The sequence below is a fragment of the Citrus clementina genome, unplaced genomic scaffold (assembly GCF_000493195.1).
Source record: "Citrus clementina cultivar Clemenules unplaced genomic scaffold, Citrus_clementina_v1.0 scaffold_1, whole genome shotgun sequence".
In the NCBI taxonomy this organism is placed as follows: domain Eukaryota; kingdom Viridiplantae; phylum Streptophyta; class Magnoliopsida; order Sapindales; family Rutaceae; genus Citrus; species Citrus x clementina.
The window spans coordinates 15146849-15173986 of record NW_006263303.1 but is presented as its reverse complement, the minus strand read 5'-3'; the positions used below and the strand labels follow the sequence as shown (position 1 = coordinate 15173986).

General features: G+C 39.3%; 1 pseudogene; it reads left to right on the top strand.

Moving 5' to 3' along the window:
* The window catches only part of LOC112095661, a 178173-nt pseudogene that overhangs the window by 94327 nt on the left and 56708 nt on the right, over nt 1-27138 (top strand).

The window sequence follows — 27138 nt, the reverse complement described above, 5'->3', positions numbered from 1 at the left end:
TTTATTTTTATTCGTTTTGTTCCCATTTATTTTTGTGTTCCCTGCATGCATGGTCGTAGGTCATTATTTCCTAATCTTGAACCTATAGACCTTGAATTAGAAAAAATACTTCGCACATATAGGCACGTTAAAAATAAATTTGGAATGAATTTACAAGCACCACAGGAGAGGTCATTTAAGGACTACTTCAGTCCCTTAGCTAATTTGAGCACATCAAGATACCTAAATATAACTGCTAAGAGCTTTGAACTAAAACCTAGTGTGCTAAATTGTCTTCCCACATTTTATGGCCTAAAAAATGAGGACCCATATAATCATTTGAATGATTTTCATGCTATTTGTCAAACATTTAAATATGAAAATTTTTCAGATGATGATGTTAAACTCAGACTATTCCCATTTTCTTTAAAGGATAGAGCTCGTTCATGGTAAAATACTTTACCTGCTAATAGCATTACACCATGGGAACAAATGGTAATGACATTTTTGAATAAATATTTTCCAGTGCATAAAACCAATGCTATTTGCAAGGAAATTTCAGAGTTTACCCAGAGAGAAGACGAGCAATTTTTCGAAACATGGGAGCGATTCAATAGGCTACTCTTGAAGTGTCCACATTATGGGTACGAGAAATGGCACCAATGCCAATACTTTTTGGAGGGACTACCAAATGTGCAAGAATGGCTAATGGCAACAAGTAGAGGAGAGCTAATGTTAAAAATTATATCAGAGATTTGGGAATTCTTCCAGCGACAAGCGGATAATTCCCAACAACGGAGTCAATCACTCAAGAATACTAGAAGAATTAAGGGAGTAAATGAGGTTCAAATTGGCGAGTCAACTTCGGGAATCAAATAAGTCAAAGAGATGGTTGAAGGTCTCTCTCGACAAATAGCATCATTATCGACTGCTAAATCAACAGAGCCACATGACCATGACTCATACTCAGATCAAGCCAATGCCATAGGTGTAATGAGAAAACCATCGAATTACAACCCATACTCCAACACATATAATCCTGGATGGAGAGACCACCCCAATTTTTCATGGTCTCAAGGATTCCAACAGAATGGACCAGCAGCTCCAGCTCCACAAAATCCTCAAAATCCTCAAGCCTCTCAGCCACCATTTAGACCATACAATCAGAACTAGAACTACTCTCAACCCAGACCATGGGAGGATTCATTCCAGAATCTCAAGAATGTTACTCACTTTACGATTGAGCAACAAAACCGCACCATTGATAGACTATGAAATGAGTTGAGAGCAGGCTTCAACTCACAAGCTCAATCAGTTTCAAGCCTCGAGAAGATGGTGGGAAAACTTGCTTCTTCAGTTCAGACCTTGGCAATGACTGTTGAGAAAGGCAAGTTTCCAAGTCAACCAGTGCCTAATCCTAAAGGAGTACATGAAGCAAGTACCAGTTCACCAGAGCAGCATGGAGAGGTCAAAGCAGTCATGACCTTGCGAAAAGGAAAAAAAGTCGACAACAAAGTGGAGATGCCGGTGACAAAAGAAAATCAAATTGTACCTGTGAATGTTGAGGACTCATCACCGGAGGAGAAAAAAGAAACCAACCTATGAGAATACGTTCCCAAAGCTCCATTTCCCCAGAGGTTAGCTAAAGGCAAGAAGGGAAAATACGCAGGTGAGATTCTTGAAATCTTCAAACATGTAAGTGTTAACATCCCTTTACTTGATGCTATTAAACAAGTTTCATCTTATGCCAAGTTTCTTAAAGACCTTTGCACTAAAAAGAGAAACATTCATGTTCAAAAGATGACATTTTTAACAGAAAACGTTAGTTCTATACTCCAACACAAAATTCTCTAAAATGCAAAGACCCGGGTTCCCCCAATATCTCATGTAGTATAGGGAACCATACACTTTAGAATGCTTTGTTGGATTTAGGAGCTAGTGTAAATTTGTTGCCTTACTCTGTTTTCGTGAAACTTGGATTGGGAGAATTACACCCAACTCTAGTGGTGTTACAACTTGCAGATCGGTCCATAAAAATACCTCGTGGTATTGTGAAAGACGTGCTTATCCAGGTAGACAAGTTCTATTTTCCTATTGATTTCATTGTAATTGACACTCAACCAATATAGGATTCAAGAAAGCACATCCCCATTATTCTAGGCCGACCTTTCTTGGCAACTGCGGATGCTCACATTCAATACAGGACTGGAAATATGCAGTTGTCCTTCGGCAACATGACTATGGAGCTGAACATCTTCAACATTGCCAAACAACCTCACAATGTAGATGATGAAATTGTTGATGTGGATTTAATTGAAGCATTAGTTGATGACACTTTTATTTCAAACCTTAGTAATGATCCTTTACAAACATGTTTAACTCACTTTGGTTTTGATTTTGATATTGACAGATCAGTCGATGAGGTCAACACCCTACTTGACTCAGCACCATCCATGGACACTAATAAATGGAAGTCAAGAGTTGAACAACTAGCACCATCAGAGAAGAAACTCATCCCATCATCAGAATCACCACTGAAACTCGAGCTCAAACCATTACCCAACACATTGGAATATGCATTTTTGGGAGAAGAAAGTACTCTACTGGTAATCATCTCATCATCCCTAAATGACGAACAAAAAGGTAAGTTGTTGGATGTTTTAAAAGAGCACAAAGGAGCATTAGGATGGACCATAGCAGACATAAAAGGTATAAACCCAGTAGACTGCATGCATTACATTCACTTTAATGAAAATGCTAAACCTACTAGGGAAATGCAACGTCGGTTAAATCCTAACATGAAAGAAGTTGTTAGAACTGAAGTCCTTAAGCTATTAGACGCAGGTATCATTTACCCAATTTCTGATAGTTCATGGGTCAGTCCTGTACAAGTTGTCTCCAAAAAGTCAGGAGTCACAGTAGTTACGAATGCTGATAATGAATTGATAGCCACTAGAGTGACTACAGGATGGCGTGTATGCATTGATTATAGAAAGTTTAATTCTGTCACACGTAAAGACCATTTTCCTTTACCATTTATTGATCAAATGCTTGATAGATTAGCAGGCCATGAATTTTATTGCTTTCTAGATGGCTACTCAGGATACAATTAGATTCCTATAGCACCAAAAGATCAAGAGAAAACTACTTTCATTTGCCCTTTTGGCACATTTGCATATAGGAGAATGTCATTTGGATTATGTAATGCACCTACTACATTTCAACGATGCATGTTGAGCATTTTTTCTAATATGGTTGAACGATTCCTTGAAGTCTTTATGGATGACATTTCTGTCTTTGGTGACTCGTTTGATCAATGTTTACATCATTAAACACTAGTTCTGCAGAGATGTATAGAGAAGAACTTAGTCTTAAATTGGAAGAAGTTCCATTTTATGGTAAAACAAGGTATTGTTCTCGGTCACATCATTTCGAGCAAAGGTATTAAGGTTGACAAAGCCAAGGTGGATCTCATTTATAATCTTCCTCCACCCAAAACAGTCAAAGAAGTAAGATTTTTCCTTGGGCATGCTGGTTTCTATAGACGTTTCATTAAAGATTTTAGCAAAGTTTCTAAACCCTTATGCAATTTACTTGCTAAGGATGTACCTTTTATCTTTGATGATTTATGTCTTGTGGCATTTGAAAAACTAAAGCAGTTGTTGACATCATCACCCATCATTCAGCCCCCAAACTGGAGCTTACCATTTGAGCTCATGTGTGATGCATCTGATTATACAGTAGGGGCAGTTTTAGGACAAAGAGTTGATCGAATTCCCCATGTTATTTACTATGCTAGTATGACATTAAATGATGCACAGTTAAACTATTCAACTACTGAAAAAGAAATGCTAGCAGTAGTGTTTGCATTGGAAAAATTTCGATCTTATCTCATTGGTTGTAAAATAATTGTATTCACAGATCATGCTGCTCTTAAATATCTTCTCACAAAGAAAGATGCAAAAGCTAGACTAATTCGTTGGGTGTTACTTTTGCAGGAATTTGACTTGGAATCCAAAGATAAGAAAGGCACAGAAAATGTTGTGGCAGACCATCTCTCTTGTCTCCATTTTGACACAATTACAGAGCCATTAATATTGAATGAGTCATTTCTAGATGAACAATTAATGAGTGTGGAAGTATTACCTTGGTATGCTGATATAGTTAATTATCTTGTTACAGGTCAACTTCCAGAGCATTGGACCAAGCAAGACAAGGCTAAATTCTTTGCAGAAATAAAGAATTTCTTTTGGGATGACCCGTATTTGTTCCAGTATTGTGCAAACCAAATTGTTAGACGATGTGTCCCAGAAAGTGAAATTCAGAATATCCTTTCATTCTGCCATGAACAAGCTTGTGGAGGCCATTTCAGTGCTAAGAAAACAGCGACTAAAGTTTTACAATGTGGTTTCTATTGGCCAACTATATTTCGAGATGTTTACACTTTCTGTTCTTCATGTGATAGGTGTCAACGAATGGGGAGCATTACACGAAGGAATATGATGCCACTAAATCCAATTTTAGTGGTTGAGATTTTTTACGTATGGGGTATCAACTTCATAGGACCCTTTCCCCCATCTTTTGGCCATCAATACATATTGGTTGTTGTTGAGTACGTATCGAAATAGGTAGAAGCAATTCCATGCAGAACCAATGATCACAAGGTGGTGATAGGATTTTTGAAAAGCAACATTGTTTCGCGCTTTGGATTCCCTCGAGCAATAATCAGTGATGGTGGTGTCCACTTTTATAACAAAGCATTCAAGTCTCTTTTGACAAAGTATTCAATCACTCACAAAGTGGCGACCCCATATCATCCGCAAACCAGTGGCCAAGTTGAGATCTCTAATCAAGAAATAAAGCACATATTAGAAAAGACAGTGAGGCCTGACAGAAAAGATTGGTCATTAAGACTTGATGATGCATTATGGGCATATAGAACAGCTTTCAAGACCCCGATTGGGATGTCACCCTACAGGCTAGTGTATGGAAAAGCTTGCCACCTACCTGTGGAACTCGAGCATCGTGCATATTGGGCAATCAAGAAATTCAACTTTGACATGCAGCAAGCCAGCTCAGAAAGAAGATTACAACTGGCAGAACTTGAATAAATTCCCAATGACGCATACAAAAATGCCAAGATTTACAAGCAACGAATGAAAGTCTTCCACGACAAGCAAATTATGAGAAAATATTTCACTCCAGGTCAGAAAGTGTTTTTATTCAATTCTCACTTGCACCTATTCCCAGGTAAGTTACGCTCTCGTTGGTCTGGCCCATTTATTGTACATACTGTTTTTCCACATTGGGCAATTGAAATTAAGGACCCAAAGAATAGTGTCACGTTTAAAGTTAATGGTCAAAGATTAAAGCCATATCTAGAGTACCAACCACATAGAGAAAACACCGAAATAAATTTGAGTGACCCGCCAGATTTGAATTGATTTTTTTTTTCTTTTCGTTGATTTGATTTTTCTTTCTTTCTTTTTATTATTCTTTTGCTAATTGAAATTATTTTTGCATAAGTGTGTTTGTTTAACTATTAAGTTTTCTCTTATCATTTTTAATCATGAGTACCTTACTTAGACCGTTCCTCCTGAACATTCTTAAACCACTTCAACGTGTCAAAACTCATCTCAAAAGGCAGATTCAATTTTGTAAAACACATCGCATTTGGGCTCTACAACCACCAGAGTTAGTAGCCTATGTTGAGAATCTAGAAAGCCAACTCAGAGATATTGAGAGAAGTGTTTACGACATCCAGTTAGAGCTTGAGGTATATTCAATAAGAGGATGATTTTAATTTTCTTTGTGTGTTTTAATTTATTTTTCTGTTTGTGTGCTTTAGTTTGTTACCCCAGTGAAGTGGCGGATAACGGTACTCCGTGACAATCAAGTCAGTTACTTCAGTTTTCCATAATAACTGATATTCTGAGGCGAAAGTATGGACAGAAACGACATTCTAGCGAAGCTTCAAAAACGATTCTCTTCACTTCCTCAGAATGCCCTCCTCACGATCTATAAAGCTCAGTCCGAACGCATGCGATTACTCATGAGGAATAACATACCTGCTGACATCCGTTGGTTAATCGAGGTTAAAGTACGATCGGTAGGTGAGTTACCTCCAAAATTTATTGCATACATGCCTGGTTGTGGTAAAGGAAATTATGCAAGAAAACGACGAGCTCGAAGAATTTCTGTCGCTTGTCATAAGTGTTCCAGAATGAGTTGCAATAAAAACCCATGTTCTTTAGGAATGGTGTTTGATAACAGGGAGATTCAATTCATTAGGGATGGCTTGAATAAGGAGTCATTGGATGATATCATTTTGTCTCTTGAAGCGCATCCCAGTGGATATGTGCAAGGAGCGATTCTCTAGTTATGGCCATTATTCCAGAAAGAGCATGCACGATATAGTCTCAGGAATCTAACTATAAACGACCCTGTTTGCCAGTTTATAAGAAAACTTGATAGGAAGCCTATCATTGACCTATAGAGGGCGTTCAAGCCGTTTCTGGACGTAAAACCAGAGGAAGTTATGAGCCACAGTCACAACTACCTGTAAATATCCTTTTACTTTACTGTTATTTTATTTCACTATTGTTTTATTGTGTGCATTATTGTCTTTAATAATTTTATTACTGTTTGCTTTTTCCGTTTTATTGTTTCCTTTTTGACTCGCGAGCCACGTGCTTTACGCGTTATTTGACAATGACATGTTACCTCATACACAACTGTGACCCACTGTCACCAAGACTCTTAAATGTGATTTTTTTTCAGGCACTCACAAATTGTTTTTTGAGAAGTATCTCAATGGCAACTACTCCAAATAGACAATTCAAGAACATTTGTGTGCTTTCTGGATTTAACTATGGCAAACATAAAGAGTTCATTGAGGCAGCCATTGATCTTGGTCGAAGTATAGCAGAGAGAAAATTACACTTGGTGTATGGAGGAGGTAACCGAGGGTTATCAAAAATGGTCTCAGAAGCAGCTTTTGTCAGAGGAAGTCAAGTGTTAGGCATCATCCCAAGAGTCCTAAAACCATTGGGCAGTTCGTCTGACTCATCAACTGGAGAAAAGTTAGGCGTCTCAGGTATGGAAGAAAGAATAACTGAAATGCTTAATCATGCTTATGCTTTTATTTTCCTTCCAGGAGATCTTGCAACACTAGAGGCACTTATCACACTAGCATCTTGGGCCCATCTGCACATCTACCAGAGACCCATCAATTTGTTAAATGTCAATAACTTTTATGATGGCTTTATCGCATTTCTTAACCATGCAATAAAAAACTATTTCATTCCCTCTAATGTGAAAAAACTCTTTATTTGTGCTCACACTGCTAATGAGCTACTTGATCTGTTACAAGCTTATAGACCGGAGCCAGACCCCTAGACCTTTGTGTTGGAGCATCCAAATAATGATGGTAACAGTAGCCGCAGTAAGAAGTACAAATTAGATTTAACTCTCTGCCTGTAAATATTTTCTTCTGTGTTGCACCACCCAGGTGATGTCTTCTAAACTTTACTTCTATCCTTTAAAACATTGAGGACAATGTTTCGTTCTGGTTGGGGGAAGGGAATAGTCGACAATTGTGGAATCTTGGTTAAGTTTTTACTGATTTTTTGTTGTAGAAACTAACTGTTGCTAATGTTTTGTGTTGAAGATGGCTGAATATGGAGTGTAGTGACTCTAGAAACGCATCTTCATAGTTTGAAAAAATAATAATAATAAAAAAAAGTAAAAAAAACAAAAAATAAAAAAAATTCAGACATTTTCTTTTTCCTTATTAAGTTTTTATGTTCATTTTTCTTCTTCTTTCTCCTCTATAAATATACATTTTCAAACTTTTGAGCCTTTAAAAAAAAACTATTTTCTTTTTCTATCATTTTAAGTGTAACTTTTCTAATTAGTTTTTCTGCATCATATTCATATTTCTGCATGCATATTTTCCTTTCATGCTTATAATAGGTTAGGGGTAGAATGTTGTTTAAAAAAAAATTTGTGTGATTTGTTTTAACATTGGATGACATGATTAATTTCAAATTTTAGTATTTGTATTATCTTTGGTCTTAAGTGATGTTACGCTATGTTTGCTACTTTATATGTTGATGTCGGAGACAAATATGAGTTGCTTGAAGGAATGAACATGTCATAAATAAGTGCCAAGTGAGTTGTTGAGCCTATCATTTTCTTGAAGAGTAACCCTTTTGCTCATTCTCTATACAGCTTAGCAGTTTATTATTTTATATACGATCTCTAGATTTCTTTTGAGTTAACCCTAAAAAAAAAATTGTAAAATAAAAAAAAGAAGAAAAAGATAAAAAAATGTGTGTTGCTACATTGGGAGGCCCATCTAACTAGTAGATATGGATGATTATTTAGAACCCTAAAAGATGATGGAAAGATCATCTTTGATCCATTTGAGCCTTTCTAGCCATCCCTTTTATCAAATATCCATAGTTAACCCTTTTGAGCCTTTAAAAAAAAAAACCTTTTCTTTGTCAACTTATCATCTTGACCCACTCCGATTTGGAGTATTACCCGATGTCTTATGAGTTCCATCACCTATTTATGTTTGAGAAAATGTAAATAATTATTTTGTTCAGTGAAGTTATGCCAAATAAAAGCAAAAACAAAAAACAAAACAAAACAAAAGTTGTTGTTTCAAAAGAATAAAAATAACAACAATAGATGAAATACACCTTGCAACTTCAAAAAAAAAAAAAATTCTCTGCATTTTTCTCAAACATACACTTTGTTTTCCTTATTTCCCTTCTGTGTTAGCCATGTCCCTAGCCTACGTTACGTCCTAATAAAAGTCCTTCTTGATTTTAGGGAACTATAGTTTGAAGTAGAAGCTAGTTATATGGGCTAAAAAGATGTAGTGGTGCATAATAATAAAAAAAAGAGATAAATAAAATGGGTTGACTAGCATTTTTGTTTGACTTGAGATCGTATTATTTCTAAGCTGAGGGCATATTTCTTTCATCTTGGTGAGAGCATGTGATATCACTTCTTTATTATTTTCTCCCAATTACCATTCATTGGAGTGACTATTTTTATTAGGTTTAATTTCTTTGTGAGAGTGTCACTACTTCCAGTGAGATTTTGGGGTTTGACATGCCATTCTTGAAAGTAGCTATAACAAAGTCTACTGGGCTGATTCATGTGGATGGTTGATGTGGGTGTGATGTTTCTTTAGACTGGAGATAATGCTTATACTTTTATTTGACTGTTATCATTAATCTGATTGAATAAACACGAGTGTTTCTATTAAAAAAAAAATCATTTTGGATTTGAATTTTGTTTTCGCTTTATTTACTAGGGACTAGCAATAAGCTGGTTGGGGGGTGTGTTGAGTGTTAGAAAATGCATAGTTATAAAGGAGAAAATCGTCATTTTACATTTCAAGTCTTACTAACAACCCTTACTTTTATGTATTTAAGCTTCTGGTAATTTAATTATGTGTGTTTTATTTTAATTAAGTATTTTATGTATTTTAGGGGCATCATGGTCATTTCACAATAAACGAGAGATCAAACGGTAAAACGGACATCACTTTTGAACTCAGGACGGTCAAAAACCTTAGGAGGAGCATAAAAGGAAAAATGGCATTATTCACATGTACGGTACTATTCACGTGTACGGTACTATCTACGTTACTGTTCATGACACTGTTCACATAGACGGATCGATAATGTGGCATTGATTGATGAGGTGTCATGATCCTGTTGGGCTAAAATTCTTATGTACTGTTGATGGTGACGTGGCAGCATATTAATGGACGAAAAATCTTGCGTACGGTACATGTATCACACAGGATTATTTTCAACCAAACCGCGTCACTGTTCAACCCGGGTCAAACGGTGTTACTGTTTATCCGCGTGGTCAAACCGCGTACTGTTGACTGATGACGTGGCGCAATCCTGAGCGTCCAAACTATTTTTAATCCGATGGCCATGATTTACTCCATGTATCTTTAAAAAGGGGGCCTCTCCCCCCTAATTTGATACCTCTGAATCCATTTTTGGGATCCATTTTCTGTAATTCCTTCTCCATCTTGTATTTTCTATGTATTTTAATAAATTCTCATTTTGCCCTTAGTTCAATTATGAGTAGCTAATTTTCTTTCAAGCTTGGGTTGAAGGTGAAGTCTCAACATGTGTCATGGGCTTTATTTGGTAAATTTATTTTCTCTTCCCCTCTAGTTTTTGTGGATGTTTTGACTTCTCGTCGACAAATAACAATAATCTTGTCTAGATACCGCCTTGGTTACACCGGCTCTCTAGTACAAGGTTGTTATTATTTGGCACGATAAGCCTTTAGCACCATATTGATTAGAGCGTGGTTCATGAGGTGTGGATTCCCCCCTCATGATTTAATTGGCATTAATAAGGATTATTTAGCCCATGATGCATGTTGATACGGATCCAGATACCCAAGTACGTCATTTCAATAGAATTCTCTTCAATTTATTCTCGCCATTTCAATTTCAATTTTAGAATTTATTCTCGCCATTTTAATTTAAGTTTTAGCATATTCCAAATCATTTCCACCACAAATCCAATCACTCATTTACAAAATTAATTCTACACACAATTAAAATTCACCTTCTCGTGGGATCGACACTCGTCACCATTGATCTATACTACAATAGATTTGTGCACTTGTGAGTTCAATAAAATTTGCACAACAAGTTGCAGGTATCCTTTCTTGTTTTTCATCTTTTGTTGGCGCATTTACCGTGGCACTATTTTTTGAGAAAAATATTTGTTTTTTATTTTTTGATTTTTTGTGGTTGGTGGTTGAGATGATGGCTGATGTGTGGTGGGTGATGTATTGTGTTGATATGTTGTTGGGATTTGTGGTCTGGTGGTGTGTAGTAGAAAAAGAAAGTAAATGAGCAAGAAAACGTTGGCAGCGAGGAGGCGTCGTGCTGTTGAGACTAGTAGTGTTGATAGCCCTCCCGTAGGATCTCCCTCCCACATTTCCATTAGCAAGGGTGATAGGTCTCCCCCTTGCCTCTAGGAGTGGTAACTCATATTCTAAGCTCCCTCCCCTTATAAGTGTTTCTCGTATCAGCTCGCGCTTTTTTCGGTAAACGATCAACCCACCATCTTCGAAAAAGAGGTGAGTCATCCAAACCCACGGTTTAGGCTCATTCCTCAGATCGGCCTCCCAAGTCTCCCTCTGCCCCGATTTTAAAATCTGGTACCCTGTGTGGATAAGCGACCTAAGTGCCTTTTATCTAACGGGATTGCTCTTCACATTGACCTCTTTGATCTTGGACTCCGCTTGCCCCTCTAACATTTCTATGTGAGGATGTTTAGTTACTTGTGGGTGGCCCCTGGGCAGTTGTCTCTTCTAAGGTGGAGGACACTTATAGGCTTGCAAGTGTTATGGTTGGAAGTATTGGGGCGTTATATTTTTATTTGGGAATTGATGGGCCTTTACCAACTCAAAAAGCCCAAAGGTTCTGCAATTGCTTACTTTTCTGCTTGGGGTGACCATGGCAATCTCGTTAGGGGGATCCCTCCTTAAAGAAGGGTTACAAAAAGGGGTGGTTTGTTGCTGAAGGAAAGTGGTGGATAGAGACTTTAGGTGACGATGGCAACCCTATAGAGGTTCTAAATTCTTTCAGTGAAGACTATGAGTATTTCCCTTGTAACCGTTTTTTGTTATTTACTGTAATCCTTCGCCTAAATGTCTTGCTAATCTTCGATTCTCTATGGTTTCACAGGTGTGACGTGGGCTAAAGGGTCATGCCCAATTCAGGAGATAGGGGAAGAGGTAAAGAAGTTTGTGAAGAGGTTTCGAGGTGTACAGAGGGGTAGTGATGTGTTGGAGGAGAGCAGGTTGGGGAGAGCGGGGCTGATTGATAGAGGTTTCCCATCAGCTTCTGGTGGTGACTCATGTACGATTTGAGTGTTGGGGGGTACCTTATTATTATCTATGGGACTAGGATATCCCTTTATCACTGCGTTCTTTATTTGGCTTTCCTGTTGTTTTTTTTTTTGTTTCCCATTTTTTGTGTTTGTAGTATTTAGTGCTTGTCCGGCTAACATTACACTTTTGCGTGTTAGGTGCAGTCATAGAGTCAGCAGGCGACGCTTTTGATGCTTTCTTCCAAGGGGTGGTAGGTGGAACTTCCGGTTCTCAGGATTCTGCATTATCGCAGAAGAATACCCTGCCACCTCGCCCCCTTGTAGTGAAGGGAAAATCACAGGGTACCTCCCACAGCGGATCGAAGGGTACCCCTCATTCTAAAAGGAGAAAATTTGTTTTGGTTTCATCTTTCCCCGACGAACTGTGCAAGGGAGACCTAGACCCAGTATTTAACAAGAAGATCTCGCACTTAGCGCGCTGTTTCTATTATTCTATTGAAAATGTTACCCCTAAAGTCGCCGAGGAGACGGACAAGATGAGCTTTATTGGGGTACCTCGGGTGTACCCTCTATTCTTTATTTATTCATTCCTATTGCCATATACATATCTATAACACGTCTTTAACAATTTGCAGGCATCTTTTCTCTTTAGCCACTGTCATCCAGATCTTGACTCCCTTGTTGCTACCTAATTGGAGGTTGAAAAATTAAGGGGTGAGCTCCAAAGTCGACAGTCTCGTGAGGACAAGCTTATTTGGGAAGTCAAGACTTTGAAGGAACGCCTTACTGACCTAACTGGGGAGAAAGCTCGAGTGGACAGGTACTATAATGAGCTGAGGGCCACAAACGAGGATCTACTGTCCCGACAAAATAAGATGGCGGAGGAGGAATTCTCTCTTATCATGACAAAGGTATGGAGCGTGAATCCAGAACTGGAGGTACCCCATGTGGAGAAGTATGTCAACAAGGCTACGATTCTGAAGACGATTGAAGAAAGTAAAAAGTCTTCCCATGCCCATTCGGGTACCCTTTCCGGGTCACCTGGGGTACCCCGTGTGCCCCAGCCGTTGCCTGCCTCATATGCCCCTGCTTCGGCTGCTCATATTCCGAGTACTTCAGAGTCCTCTTCTGACAGCCCTCTAGAAAAGAATGGTAGAGATGATGTGCCACCCTCAGCGTAATCATTTTATAGTGCTGTTGTTTTTTCTGGATCGACCCATATTTTTCTCTTTGGAACTTGTTTCTTTCTTTTTGATCTCTTGGGATATTTTGCATCTCTGAGATCCCTCTTTTGTTATGATATTGTGCTACCGAGCCTTCCATATTTTGAGCTTGTGTTTTGCATCCTCGTTATTCTGCAAATGAATGCTAGGCTAAACTGTTATTTTGTAAATTTTTAGGGTACCTCCTATTATATGTGATTTTTTTTTTTAAATGGGATACCCCAAGTACCTAACAAATATTCGACATCAGGGGCCTGCTGGCTTATGTAGAATGGCGCATTTGGTGCATGTCCTCCTAAAAAATTATGGCAGATCTTCCATAAATAGGTAATCAAAACATCATCACGATATCTTGATTAAAATTGAGAGCACGTAATGGGTCCAATCAATTAATTTCTTACTCTTTCGAAGTTTTTTTCGAATTTTTGAATGGCCTACCCCTTACTTTGCTTAAGTAAGAGGATGGAGGTGCGGGTGTATGCATTCCTAAGCATAACCTCATGGCGCTAGGGCATGTCAGCTTTACCCTCGGGTTTTCTTTGACCCTCCCTTTCTTCATTTAGGTAGCCTTGTCATACTTCTACAGAAAGACTACCTCTGGGCTGTTAATTCCCTTGCCAATCTTGGCTTTGAATAGATCGTCACGATTTAGATATGTCAGGTACCCTGGCTGGTCTTGTAATAGGTTAGTCATAATTGACAGGCGTATGGCGAAAATGGCATATCATCATATATGAGGGTATATTAATGGCGATAAATGAATGTAATCCGCATTTCATGATCAAAGTGGCGAAGGATAAAGAACACACATCATATTTGTTAAGAAAGAAAATGCATTTATAGATAACGAAAGCATTGATCAATACATGACTTAGCTTTGTTACCTTAAGGAGAACAGGAGACCGTAAGACCTCATATCCTTTTCATTTGGGAATTAAAGAAATTCTAAGGTTGCAACTGATCAACATAGGGTATTTGGGGTACCCATATGGCCTACCACACACAAACATTAAAGAAAGCAGATAACAGTAGAAGATTAAAGGTTAAGACATTGTCCTTTAGTAATATTTCCGTAGCATTGCAGCATTCCAGGGGTGCCTCACGATTGTCCTATCCATGTGGAGTAGCCTTTATGCACTTGACCTAATGGGTTTGTCGATGCAGTATGGTCCTTCCCAATTTACCCCGAAAGTGCCTTCGCAGGGTACCCAAGTGTTCTGAGTTACCCTCCCCAAGATTAACTTTCCTTTCTTGAAGGATCGATGGCGCACCCTTTTTTCATATAGACCCGAAATGCGATGATGGTACATAGTTGTCCTCAATTCTGCTCTAGCCTTTTTTTCAGCCATCAAATCAAGGTTTAAAGCAATCAAGGAGGTGTTCTCGACCTCATCAAAGTATTCAACTCTGTGAGAGGGTACCCCGATTTCCGCTGGGATCACTGCATCAACACCGAATATGAGAGAGAAGGGGATTTTCCCAGTGGAGATGTTCTGAGTAGTCCGGTAGGCCCACAACACCCCAAGCAGCTCATCTACCCACGCTCCTTTTCTTTCTTCCAACTTCTTTTTTAGGATACCTTTGATGATCTTGTTGATGGCTTCGACCTGCCCATTAGATTGGGGGTGGTCTGGTGTAGCAAACCGGTTGGCTATCCCAAGCTCCGAGCAAAAACTTCAAAATTTTTCATTATCAAATTTCTTACCGTTGTCACTAACAATTGCATAAGGGATCCCAAATCTGCAATTGAGGTTCTTCCAAATGAATTCTGTGGTTTTCCTTTCTGTGATATTTGTTAGTGGCTTCGCCTCCACCCACTTTGTGAAATAGTCTACCGCCACAATCGCATGTTTTGCTTACCCCTTCCTGGTAGGTAACAGGCCAATGAGGTCTACTCCCCATATAGCAAAGGGCCAAAGAGAAGATATAATTGTTAGCTTCTCTAGGGGTATGTGGGGCACCTTGGCAAACCATTGGCACTTGTCACAGCTTCATACCATATTCTTAGCATCTTCCTGCATGGTAGGCTAGTAGTACCCCTGACGGAGACTTTTTGTGCCAGTGATTGTGCTCCATAGTAATTGCCACAAATCCCCTCATGTATCTCCTTCATGACATACTCGGCCTGGTCACTTCCCAAGCATTTAAAGTAAGGAAGAGTGAACCATATTCTGTATAGGATATCCTGGATCAGGCAATACCATGCAACTTTATACTTTAGTCTTCTTACTTCAATTTTATCTAAGGGGAGATCCCCGTCCTTGAGGCACCTTATGATAGGCTCCATCCAAGGTACCCCATTGGACAATGATGCTACTTCCAATGGCTCTAGAAGATCAACACTAGAGCGGGTACGTGTTCTATCGTGATGGGGCCAGCTAACTGAGCTACGCCAAGGGATGCCATTTTTGCCAAATTGTCGGCTTCGCTGTTCTCCAGTCGAGGTACCCTTTTCCACCTTAACTTCACAAAATTGGGACATCAACTCTCTGGTTTTTCCGAGGTACCCCTTCGTGTTTTTAATTTTTCCTGATACTACGCGGTAATCTAGCTTACCATCAATTGGGAGTCGCTCTTGATGTGTACCCTTTTTGCTCCCAAAGACTTTGACATCCTTAACCCCGCTATGATGGCCTCATATTCGGCTTCGTTGTTGGAAGCCTTGAATCCAAGTTACAGAGTATAGTGTTGTGCAAATTTTATTGAACTCGCAAGTGCACGAATCTATTGTAGAATAAATCAATGGTGACGAGTGTCGATCTCACGAGGAGGTGGATTTTAATTGTGTGTAGAATTAATTTTTCTAAATGGATGTTTGGATTTGTGGTGAAAGTGATTTAGATTATCCTAAAATTGGAATTGAAATGACAAGAATAAATTGAAGAGAAATCTATTGAAATGACGTACTTGGGTATCTAGATCCGTATCAACATGCACCATGGGCTAAATATTCCTTATTAATGCCAATTAAATCATGAGGGGGGAATCCACACCTCATGAACCACACTCTAATCAATATGGTGCTAAGGGCTTATCGTACGAAATAATAATAACCTTGTACTAAAGAGCCGGTGAAACTAAGGCGGTATCTAAACAAGATTATTATTATTTGTCGACGAGAAGTCAAAACATCCACAAAATTAGAGGGGAAGAAAAAGTAAATTTACCAAATAAAGCCCATGACACATGTTGAGACTTCACCTTCAACCTAAGCTTGAGAGTAAAGTAGCTACTCATAATTGAACTAGGGGTAAAATGGAAATTTATTAAAATACTTAGAAAATATAAGATGGAGAAGGAATTACAGAAAATGGAGCCCAAAAATGGATTTAGAGATATCAAATTAGAGGGGAAGAGCCTCCTTTTTATAGATACATTGAGTAAATCATGGCCATCGGATAAAAAACATTTCGGACGCTCAGGATTGCGCCATGTCATCAATCAACAGTACGCGGTTTGACCACGCGGTTTGAATAGTAACACGGTTTGACCCGGATTCAACAGTGAGGCGGTTTGGTTGAAAATAATCCTGTGTATTGCATGTACCGTACGTGAGATTTTTGGTCCATTGATATGCTGCCACGTCATCAATCAACAATACATAAGAATTTTAGTCCAACAGGATCGTGACACCTCATCAGTCAATGCCACATCATCGATTTGTCTATGTGAACAGTGTCGTGAACAGCAACGTAAACAGTACCGTACATGTGAACAATGCCATTTTTCCTTTTATGCTCCTAAGGTTTTCGACCGTCCTGAGTTCAAAAGTGATGTCCGTTTTACCGTCTAATCTCTCCTTCATTGTGAAATGACTATGATGCCCCTAAAATACATAAAATACTTAATTATAATACAACACACATAATTAAATGACAAGAAGCTTAAATACATAAAAGTAAGGGTGTTAGTAAAACTTGAAGTGTAAAATGACGATTTTCTCCTTTATAAATATACATTTTCTAACACTCAACACATAGCATATTTTCACCTTGTTTGGGTCGATGATAATTACTCATGCACCACTTCCGTGTGAATTAGAGGAACCGTCTACATATATTTCTTAAACCTGCCCCCTTTCATCGGTGGATGGGGTATCTGACAGGTACCTCAGATCCTCTTCACCACAGGAGTCATTGGCGAATTTTGCAATGAAATCGGCGATGGCTTGAGCTTTGATTGCCGAACGAGGCTTGAAGATGATGTTGAACTCGCTTAATTCTAAGGACCATGGGAGAAGCCTTTCAGACATATCTAACTTTTGGAGGATTTGACGGAGAGGAAGGTTGGTGATGACTGCAATGGTGTGAGCTTGAAAATATGGTCTGAGCTTCCTTGTAGAGACAACCAGTGCCAAAACGATCTTCTCAGAGGTGGGGTACCTCTTTCGGCATCAATCATAGCCTTACTAGTGTAGTAAATAAGCCATTATACCCCATTATCATCTTCTTGGAGTAATACAGAGCTAGTGGCATGCCCAGATACGGCGAGATACAACAGAAGCACCTCTCCTGGCTCAGATTTGACAAGTAGTGGAGCATTGACGAGGTACCCCTTCAGTTCTTGGAAAGCTTTCGGCTTTCAAAGCTTTAAAAAAGGGCTTACACCAGTCGGTAGCCTTGGAGATAAAGCGGCTCAGGGCAGCTACCCGGCCTGCCAAGCTTTGAACCTCCTTGATGGTGCATGGCCACTTCATGTCAAGAACCGTGCAAATTTTGTCAGTGTTGGCCTCAATCCCCCGTTGTTGCACCATGAACCCAAGAAATTTACCCGAGGTAACCCCAAACGCACATTTTTTTGGGTTGAGCCGCATCTGGTGCCTTCTTAAAACCATAAAGGTATCTCTAAGGTGCCCCAAGCGTTCCCCTGCATGGATTGATTTGGTGATCATGTCATCTATGTATACCTCCATTGTGTGCCCGATTTGTTCCTTGAAAATTTTGTTCAACAGCCGCTGATAAGTAGCTATGGCATTTTTCAAACCAAACGGCATAACTTTATAACAATATAACTCACGATTAATGATGAAGGCCATTATGTCTTGATTAGGTTCATACATTGGGATTTGATTGTAGCCAGAAAAAGCGTCCATAAAACTAAGAATGTCATGCCCCGCCGTTGCATCAACCAGTTGGTCCACCTGGGGAAGCGGGAAGCTATCCTTGGGGCAAGACTTGTTTAAGTCGATAAAATCCACACATATGAGCCACTTTCTATTTGATTTCTTTACTAGAACAACGTTGGATACCCAATCGGGGTACACTACTTCCCTGATAAACCCTGGTGCTAACAGGCGGTCTACCTCTTGCTCAATTGCATCGTACCTCTCTTGGTTGAAAGTGCGACGTTTCTGTTTGATCGGTTTATGATGCAAGCTGACATTGAGTTTGTGACATGAGAGGGAAGGTGAGATACCCGACATATTCGAGTGGGACCAAGCGAATACGTCATGGTGCTCACGTAGGAAGTTGATGAGCCTCTCTCGTTGTTCCTCTGAAAGATTGGAGCCAATTTTCACGGTCTTTGTTGGGTCAGTGGTGCAAATCGAGACTGAAACAAGGTCTTCAACCGGGGTACCCTATTTTCATCTTTCGGTATTCGGGGATCCAAAAGTGCCTGAAATTCACATCCGAGCTCAAACTGGTCCCCGTGTGGTACCCCCGTTTCATCCGAAGCGATTGTTTCTACACCTATTGGCAAGGTTCCCAACTACTTTGGTGGGTCGGCTACTTGAGAAGTTTTTTTAGTACTACTCTCTGCTGTCTAGCAAGTGCTCGCTCCGTGGGATAAAGCGTGGGCTTGCTACCACTGGGGTACCCCTTCACTAGCGGATCGGAAGCTATTTGGTAAGTGACTTTGGAGGCCACTGAGTAACAACCACGAGCTGACTGCTGGTTCCATTTAATAGTGATAACTTCTAGGGCAGTTGGGACTTTCATGGTGAGGTAGTGCATGGATACCATCGCTTTAATTGCTACTAAAATGGCCTACCTAGTATAAGAAAACCAATCATATGAATAATACGGTGGGGTACCTTACTGAGGGTTATGGGCAGTGTGATGATGCCTTTTGGGATGACCATATTCCCGGTGAACCCAATAACTAGCATAACATATGGGGTAATCTTTAGCTGCTCAATCAATAGTTGATCCAAGGCGCTTTTGAAAATGATATCAACTGAGCTGCCGGTATCTACAAGAGTCCTTGCTACTTTACCAGTAGCAACCTTCAACGTAATTACTAAGGCATCGTCATGGGAGTACTAGATACCCTCAGCATCTTTCTCTATAAAAAGGATTGGCGGGGGATGGTGGGGTACCTGAGGTGTGCCCCATCTGTTAAAGTTGACTTCTTTACCAATATTCGTTGTTAACGACAACGATCTACCATAGCTTTTGATGGCCCTCCTAGACTGGCCAGCTAGAGTCAGTCTGCCCGTTATCATCCGAACATACACGCCTTTCTTATGTCCCGGGGGCACCTCTCATTCAGGGCTGCCATCAGCTACCTGCTTGCCCTTATCCTGCTCCATGGCTTTCTAAGCCTCTCTCATGCCAACAACAAATTCTTTGAGGCACTTGTTAAGAATCAGAGATTCAATTTCCTCACGCAAGCTAAAACACTCGACTGTGTTGTGACCGAAGTCCTTGTGGAACTCACAATACTTTAGGCTACGCTTCATGTTAGGGTACTTTTTCATTGGCTTGAGCGAACGGAAGAGGCCACTATCCCAAATCTAGTAGAAGATCTGCTCTGGGGAATGATTCAGCGGATGGTAAGATTCATACCAAGGTCTCGATGGTGGTTCTCGCTGCTCTGGTGGTGGCGATCTTGGAGGTTGGGGTACCCTTGAGATACCCTAAGTGTTACACCCTCATCCCTGCGGGGTAACCCGTGGAGGGCTCCGTATTCGGGGTACCCTCGATATTGGGGCTTCCGTCCTCTTAGGCTTCTCCTTGTTCTTTGTGACTTAGGCCTTATCTTTTTGGCGCTTCAAATGGCATTTCTCATCCATCTCCAGCTGCTACAATGCCTGGGAACGGGCTTCTCCATATGAAAGTGGGCGCTTCTTTTAAAAAGAACGTCATAACTTGCCCAACCGTAAATTTTTCTCAAAATGGGTCAATGTGTATTGGTTTCCAAATGCTCCGGTTCGCAACACCTCTTGGTGGAAACAGCTCACATACTCCGCCAAAGGTTCAGCTTCCATTTGCTTGATAAAGGCAAGCTTTGAGGCTGCCCTATCTTGAGTGGAAGCATAGGAAAACTCTTTAGTAAATTCGGATAACAACTGGTGTAGGGAAGATATGCTACCCGCCTTCAATGACCAAAACCATGACTTCACAGGACCTGTGAGTGTGTGTGTAAACATCCTACACATGGTGTTCTCATCAACACCCTTGATAAGCATTTGGTCACGGTATAGCTCAGCATGCTCTGAGGGATCAGTGGTACTCGAGTACTGGGGTATCTGAGGCATGGTGAACTGTTCAGGAAAAGCTGCCGTCCGAATGTCCATAGTGAATGGCGAGTGGTAAGTCATTAGTGTTGGAGCACTTGTGATGTTTTGCTTTTCCGAGAGGAGCTTCACTTGGGCTTCCATGTTCTCTATTTTTTCCACAAGTTCGAGGGGTACCCTCGGGGCACCTGATGATGTCGCCACTAATTAAGAAGTTCTTTTGGCGTTTAACTTGTCACGGAGATCCTCGTGGGCACATTTTGCATGCCTCGTACCCTGGCTACTGCGGGAATTGCATGAGGCGGTGGAACGCTCGTCTCGGCAGTCCACGGTTTGAAACTTAGAAAGGGTACCCAATGGCCCATGTTTTGGCTTACTGGCTGACCCCGGGTACCTCTGTTCTTACCATAACTTGTTGGTCTGTTTGAGGTGGTGGAGCATCTAGCGTCATTGGTGGAAGTGAACTTTCAGGTACCCGAGATACAACCGCCCTAAGTATTGCATGGGCAAGATCCTCGAAACGCTTGTGAGAGATGGGTTCCTCTTCTTGGCGAATACCAGTCGATTGTTTGATAGACTTGCCCTTGGTGAGACGGGCTACTCTCTTTGCAGGATCACTAACTTCACCAATGTTGTCATCTCCCATCCTTGTAGGATCCGCCATTAAACCTTCGGAAGGTACGTCGGGTGCCATGTATTGGAGCACACACAACAACTAGTTTGATAACCGCAGTGGAGGCTTTTTGTACGTATCCCCACAGACGGCGCCAATTATTTTAGAAGATTTTGGGGGTATGAAAAGAGAAACCTATCTAGAACAATGAATTTTTATTTTTAGGGGAACGGTGTACCTCAATGGTTTGTTGTGTGCGGTATTTCTAAATTTAAAGGAGGTGAGAAGGGAAAAGGGAAAAGGGAAGTGGTAACAGTGGTGAAAGGTTTGAACCAAGAAAGGTGTCCTTAGAAATGAGTTTCACGCCTGCAAAACAGTGAAATAGAGGTTAGAGGTTAAGCCGGGGTACCTTGGCGTTCACACTCCAACGCTCAAGTTAGCAACTTAATTTTTTTTTGGTAAAAAGAGCTTGCCAGCCCTCAATAAATCAAGGTTTAAGGTTGAAGAAAGCTTATTTTGTGGATTGTGAGTGTTCGTGAGTGTTCATGAGTGAATGAATAATCTGATGGAGAATAAAAACTAGACACCTTTATATATGGAGTACCTCAGCTGTCATGTGGTGTATCCTTTTTTAGGCCTTTCACGTCTTTTTACCTTTTTATGATTTTTGGGCCGTTATGTGCATGCTTGCGAATCAAGAAGGCGTTCACGGCGTATCTCATTCTTTGGAAACGTGGCGCACATTGGAGAGTGGTCCAGGGTACCTCTGCAGTGGTTGTCGGGTAGGCGGCTGAAGACTACTGTCCTTGGGACAGTGTCTTTCACTTTTGGCAGAGGTGGCAAGCGGCTGTCCCCCCCCCCCCTTTCACTACGACGTTTTGATATTTAATTCTAACAAAATGAAATATTATCCTTCAAGATATAGAGACATTTCCCATAACGGACTTTTTCAGAGGGTTCTCCTGAATCAGATTTGTCGGATATCTCAAGTTATATGGGGTACCTCGATCTATGCGGGATACCTCGATCTATGCGGGGTACCTCAAGTTACTCTCGAGTTATGCGGGGTACGTCTGATCGTGCGGGGTACCCCGAATCATGTCGGGTACCTCGGATTATACTGGAGTTATTCCGTTCGTCGACAGGTGGTGTTCTGCTATCTTTCTTGTTTTTTCCCCCAAACAATTCTTATTTCGATTGACTCAAAAATGAACATGAACCGAATCGAATAACCAATTTGTTCTTCACTTTAAAACGAAAAAAATATATAATTATATATAATTTTAGGAAATCCTAAATCTCATCTCATCTCCCATCTTTGGAAAAACAAAAGAAACCCAATTCTTCTCTCTCACACACACCACAACCCCTGACTACAGTTATCTTTACTTTCACTTCTACTGCTTATCTTACAGCTGTCATCATCGGCCATTAGCAACTCCTTGTCGTGTTATCATAGCCGCCATTGTCGACTGTTAGCAACTCCTTGCTATGTTCTCACAACCTATCATGCTACAAAGTCATGTTTTTTCCATCTCATCGGTCTGTCGTAGAAGTTGCCTCTTACTTCTTGTTCGCAAAGGTTGAAGGATTGAAGATGAGTTTTTGGCCTTTTTTGTTCTCTCTCTTCCTCTCATCTCTCTCTTTAAAGGGTATTAAAGTTGATTTTTCACTTGCCTGATTTCTGGTGATTAAGGTTGAAGGACTAGTTCTTAGGGATTGAGATCATTACTCTTTAATTTTGAATTCTTTTGATATTGTTGTTTTCTATTTGTTGTAGCATTTATTTTATTGAACTATATGCGTAGTCTAATCCAACACACATGAGCTAAAAAATAATTATAAATAATTTTGACTCCACTAATAGTTGGGTTCTATACGTTTCCACTATTAGCTTATTCTTGTCCAAACAAGCAATGCATAATAATGAAATTCAAACTTATTCTTGTCCAAACATGAATGCATAATAATGAAATTCAAAAGCAATGTTATATGTGGAAACATTGCTTATTCTTCCCAACTATTCCTTCAAGTTTCAATAGAAGAGTTGTTGATGACATAAATTTTCTCTTGTTAGACAATCTAATATATACTTTTCTCTATTTAAATCAAATATAAAAACGTAATTATAACATTTAAAACCTAAAGAATGAAAATATGGGACAAATTTATCTTAATTAACGCTACTTGATTAATCAATTAATCTTTTTTTAAATTAATTTATCCTTGCAAATATCTCCATCTTCAAGCAAGAGTTCACGACAAGACTGTTGTGAAATGATTGGGTGAAGCAGACACACAACTAAAGTGAAATTAAGAAATAATGAGAGACAAGAATCACACAAGGACACCAGAAATTATGTGGTTCGGCTTTTAGACTAACAAAATAAAAATATATTACAAGTATTGTAATATTTTGGCTCACTATCCAAAACATTATGTGGTTCGGTTTTACGTCCACGAACGAAGACAGAAGGAAAATATTTTACTAGTGATATGAGGATTACAAGTATTATAATATTTTGGCTCACTATCCAAAACCTCAATACACTCAATCTCTCATTTACTAGACTCGCAAGAGCTTTATAATTTTAAGCCCTTAAAATCACTCAAGCTCTCTCATTTCTCTCTCACAAAATTGAATGCCCAAAACGAAATGGGGAGCTCCCTTTTTATAGCCAAAATTGGCTATTAAAATATTAATAATTTTTTTTCTTTCCTTGTCAAAACTGTGTGCTTCCATTTTTCTTCTTCAAACTTCTTCTTTGGCGATGCCAAACCCTTCAACATTTGCTGCTTCCAAATTCTATTTTTCTTCTCCTTTCTTTTTGACTGTGGAATTCCACCTCTTCTAGAAAGAATAAAGCTCACATCTTTGACATTCTCCCACTTGGAGATTTGATTGAGAACCAATCAATCTCCACACCATCATTTCTATTTCGCCATTGTCATGTTGCTTACGTCTCTGCTAGGCCATAAGAGGATCTACTCCAGATAAACTTATCTGTATTGATCGGCTTGATCAAAACATCTGCTATGTTCTCTTTACTATGAATTTTCTGCAAATCCACACTTCCATCTTCCACTACTTCATGAACGAAGTGATACTATACCTAGGGGTGTTCACGGATCGAATTTTAAGGATTTGACATCAATCCATATCCGATCCACAATTTTGTGGATTATAAATTTTTAATCCAATTTAATCCACGGATTAGTGAAATTCAATCCAAATCCAATCCATATGTATGCGGATTGGATGCGGATTTGACCCAATCTAATTCCAATCCATCATTTTACGGATTGGTTTTCGGGCTAAAAATTTTTAATCACATCATATCCACAACTAACTAAATAAAAATTAATATAAAAATAATTTTAGTACCGACCAAATTTAAAATTAAATAAGATTTAAATTAATTAATTGTTTAAATAAAGCTAGAAAATGCATTCAAATTTCAAAATAAAACACACCAAAAAGAAAAAAAATCTCATTTGTTTAGATCAGTACATAAAAATTAATTGCTTGGGAAGTTATAGTTTTTATTTAATTATTTTTATTTTATATTATTATCGGATAAGACATAATATGGTGTTAATGTAATTATATTTTAACCTATTTATTTATTAGTAAGTATAATAAATATTTTTAAATTTTTTATTAAATAAATATTTTTTATTTTTTTATTAAATAAATATTTTTTTATTTTTTTATTAAATAAATATTTTTATTTTTTTATGGATTCGTGGATTTTTACGGATTCACAAAAGTAAATCCATATCCAATTCACCAACTGTGGATTTTTAAATTTTCAATCCAATCAAATCCACCAATTCACAGATCAAATTTTAATGGATCGGATTGGATTCTGAACACCCCTAACTATACCCCTATGTGCTTTGTCCTGAAATGAAAGGCTGAATTCCTTGCAATATGCAAAGCACTCTGACCGTCACAAAACATAGGAGTTTTTTTTTTTTTTTTTTGTCGAAGCTCCTCTAATAACCTTTGTATCCAAATAGCTTCCTTACAAGCTTGTGTAGTTGTCATGTACTCTGCTTCTGTTGTAGATAGAGCCACAACGGTCTGCGGTTTCGAAACCCAGCTTATAGCTCCTCCTGCAAATGTAAACACATAGCTAGTAGTGGATTTTCTTTTATCAAGGTTTCCTGCAAAATCTGAATCCACGTAGCCCTTTACAGTAAATTCTGATCCTCCATGACATAATGCAGTATCTAAGGTTCCTCTGATATATCTCAAAACCCTCTTCACAGCTATCCAATGCTCTCCACCAGGATTCGCCATGTATCGAGTGACTGCTCCCACTGCTTGAGCAATGTCTAGTCTAGTACATATCATAGCAAACATCAAACTTTCCACTGCTGATGCATACGGTATTCGAGACATCTCCTTCCTCTCTACTTCATTGCTAGGATATGTACTTGAGGATAATTTGAAATTAACATGAAATGGGGTAGAAATTGTCTTACAATCATGCATGTTGAAGCGTCGCAAGATTTTCTTTAAATAATTCTTCTGAGAAAGCCAAATCTTCCTATTATTTCTATCTCTGTGAATTTGCATCCCTAGAATCTTGTTTGCTGGTCCCAAGTCCTTCATTTCAAAATCCCTAGCCAATTGTGCCTTCAATTCTTGGACTCGATCTTTGTTGGGGCCTGCAACCAACATGTCATCCACGTACAACTGTAAAATGATAAAATTATAATCTTCAAACCTATTGTAATATGCACAGTGGTCTGAACTGAGTCTGTTGTATCCAAGGCTCATGATGAAGGAATCAAATCTCTTATACAAATACCTCGATGCTTGTTTGAGACCGTATAGAGATTTGTTCAACCTGGAAAACCAAGTTCTCCTTTCCTTTTTCAGCAAAACCTTCTGGTTGGAGCATATAAATTTCATCTTCAAGTTCTTAATGAAGAAATGCAGTTTTCACATCTAACTGCTCTAGATGTAGGTTAAATGTAGCACACATTGCCGAGACCATTCTGACTGTCGTGACTCAAACCACCGGATAAAATATTTCGTTAAAGTCAATACCTTCTTTCTGAGCATATCTTTTCACCACCAATCTTGCACGATACTGCTCCACTTGATCATTGCTATCACGTTTGATCTTATAGACCCATTTGTTACCAATAGCTTTTCTTCCATGTGGTAGTGGTACAAGTTCCTATGTTTTATTCTTATATAGAGCTTCAATTTCTTCCTGCTTTGTTGTCATCCACAAAGCAACACCTGAGTTGTTTAAAACTTCATGGAAAGTTGATGGCTCTTCATCCTCTGTTAGAAGACAGTATGCAACATTGATCTCTGTGACGTAATCCGAGTACCACGCTGGTGTTCGTCTCTTACGAGTTAACCAGCAAACTTCTGGAGCCTCGGACTCGACTGGTTCTTATTCCTCATGCTTGGTGTTGCTTCAAAAGAATCTGAATCTTCTAGATTATTTTCCACATATACTGGCACAATCTCTGATTTTTCTTTTACAATGCTAGCATCATTATCTCTCCTTTGTAGTTGATCTTCTACAAAGATAACATCTCTGCTGATGACGATCTTGTGGGCAGTGGGGTCCCACAGACGATACATTTTTACTCCATCAACTTTACTCTCTCTTGGGCATTGTACATCACGTACACAGGACATCCGAATGCATGTAGGTGAGAGTAATCTGCTGGTTTTTTAGTCCACATCTCCATCGAAGTCTTCAACCCAATTGTTATAGATGGCGACCGATTTACTACATAACAGGCAGTTTTTGTTGTTTCTGCCCAGAATGAATTAGGTAAACTTGTAGTCCTCAACATACCTCTTATTCTTTCTGTAGGAGTTCTGTTCATCCGCTCTACCACTTCATTTTATTAAGGAGTGTATGCCACCGTGAACTACCTTTGAATACCTTCTTGCTTACCGAAAGCAAGAAACACACTGTCTGTATACTCTCCACC